We start from the raw sequence: 2,714 nt of genomic DNA, 5'->3' as shown, positions 1-2,714 counted from the left end.
TTGGCCGTGCTAAATTGTCCCATAGTGCCCAGGGATGTGCAGGTTAGGGTGGATTGGCCGTGCTAAATTGTCCCATAGTGCCCAGGGATGTGCAGGTTAGGGTGGATTGGCCGTGCTAAGTTGTCCCATAGTGCCCAGGGATGTGGGTTAGCCATGGGAAATGCAGGGTTACAGGGATAGGTTGGGGGCGTGGGTGGGATGCTGTTTGGAGGGTCAGTGTGGATTCAATACACTAAATAGCCTGCTTCCACACTGTAGGGATTCTACAATGACATTGTACATAATATGTGGCAAATGAAGGTCAATAATAGATGTATATAGTAATGTTGCTGTCAATTTAAGAGGTTATTTTGTCCTAGTTTTTATTTTTGAAGAAAAGTTGTAAGGTAGAGGTGTTGATCTGCCTACTGAAGACCACTTGAGTAAATATCTTGAGCAGCCTTGGTTTTTTTTTAAGCGCAGTCTGAATGGGTGTGGCCAGCTCAAACAGATCACAATCTCTGGATAGCATCAGAAGCTATTGGGGCCCCAACAGAGTTGGAAGCTTCCGTGAATATCCCCTGGCTGACACTTCCTCTGATTTTCCTCTTGATGTTTTTTCCTCCTGGATTGGAGAACTGCATGGAAGAATCTGTGTCTGAATTTTTCTTTTTTGTTAAGGGGTGTGTTTATCGGATGTTACGCTATTGGAACAGTTAGTTAGTAATAGGCGCTGTATCTATTATTCTGTTAAGTTTCCAATAGATTTAAATTACTCTAAATTCCTCCTCCTTTCATTGTATTTTAACTACAGGTTTAAATAAATTGTTTTGCTTAATGTCGAGTAGTTTTTCTAGTCACATCGCATCTGGAACAGACACTTTACATTTACTTTAGAAATAAGAAAAAGTTAGGGTCTAGGCTACATTCTTAAAATATTTTGAAGGGGTCTGGTCTGGTTCATCACAATACACACTGGGATAACCTCAAGTCCATGAGGAATTTTCAGTTTAAATATTCAGCTGTCAATTAATTTATTGTCACTGCAGTTTCTGGCCTAATGTTGTGAATTCTCTGGTTTTAGAACCATAGAATCATAGAACCATAGAATCCCTACAGTGTGGGAACAGGCCATTCGGCCCAATAAATCCACATTGCCCCTCCGAAGAGCATCCTGCCCAGACCCATTCCCCTACCCCTGTATCTCCCATGTCTAATCCACCTAACCTAAACATCCTTGGGCACTCTCTCGGGCCTCTCTCTGTTGAGATCACATTGTGACCCATCCATCAGATAATTCTTCCTCTTTTGTTCTTACCGTCAATTTCCATCAACTATTGCCAAGACAAGTCTGTGACTGATAATTTCCGATGTCTAAACTTAGCTAGTTCACTCTCTCTAACCATATTCAGTCAAGACTTTTTGATCCTTGGATTTCTTTTGATCAAATCCACTTATTTGTGTTTCGGGTCCCTCAAGTCAATCTCGCCCAGCCCACGCATGGAAATTTCAAAAGCTGTTAGAACATAGAACATAGAACAGTACAGCACAGTACAGGCCCTTCGGCCCACAATGTTGTGCCGAACTTTTACCCTAAACCTAAGGTCTATCTAACCTCCACCGCTACCTTATACTATCATCCATATGCTTATCTAATAGCCGCTTAAATGCCCCTAATGAGGCCGACTCCACTACCCTCTCCGGCGATGCATTCCACGCCCCTACCACTCTCTGACTATAGAACCTACCTCTGACGTCTCCCCGATATCTACCTCCACTCACTTTAAAACGATGCCCCCTCGTAATAGCTGTTGCATCCTTTATCTACAGAGTCCAAAGACCATAAGGAATAGAACAGGCCATTTGGCCCCTCATGCCTACTCTCCATTCATTGGTTGATCTGACATTCCTAATGTCCACTTTCCCGTCCTTTCCCTGTAACCCTGATTCCCCGACTGATGAAGAATCTATCTATCTCAGCCTTAAATCTACACAAGAGCTCTGCCCCCCACAGCTCTCTGTGGCAAGGAGTTCCAAAGACTCACAACCCTCTGAGAGAAGAAATTCCTCTTCATCTCAGTCTTAAATTGGTGCCCCTTTATTCAAAGACTGTGCCCTCTGGTCCCAGACCCCTCCCATTGGGGGGAACATCCTCCTCAGCACTGACCCTGTCAAGCCCCTTAAGGATCCTGTATGTCTCAATGAGATCCCCTCTCATTCTTCCAAATTCCAGTGAGTACAGTCCCAACCTGTTTAACCTTTGCTCATAAAACAATCCCTCCATATCAGGGATCATCCTAGTGAACCTTCTCTGAACTGCCTCCAATGAAATGAGATCTTTCCTTAAACAAGGAGACCAAAACTACTCTCAGTGCTCCAGATGTGGTCTCACCAGCACCTTGTACAGCTGCAGTAAGGCTTCCCAACTCTTATACTTCAACCCTCTTGAAATAAAGGCCAACATTCCATGACCCTTTCTGATTACCTGCTGTACCTGTGTGCTAGCTCTCTGTATTTTGTGCACAACTAAACCCCCACCAAGTCCTGTTGCGTTGCAGCTTCCTGCAGTTCCTCTCCATTTAAATAATACTTGGCCGTGCTAAATTACCCCATAGTGTTCAGGGATGTGTAGCTTAGGTGGGTTATAAGGGGATGGGTCTGGGTGGGATGCTCCAATGGTCAGTGTGGACTTGTTGGGCCGAAGGGCCTGTTTCCACACTGTGGGGATTCTATGA

The sequence above is a fragment of the Rhincodon typus genome, chromosome 43 (assembly GCF_021869965.1).
Source record: "Rhincodon typus isolate 14 chromosome 43, sRhiTyp1.1, whole genome shotgun sequence".
Taxonomy (NCBI): domain Eukaryota; kingdom Metazoa; phylum Chordata; class Chondrichthyes; order Orectolobiformes; family Rhincodontidae; genus Rhincodon; species Rhincodon typus.
The sequence above is the reverse complement of the archived record's forward strand: the minus strand, read 5'-3'. Positions refer to the sequence as shown.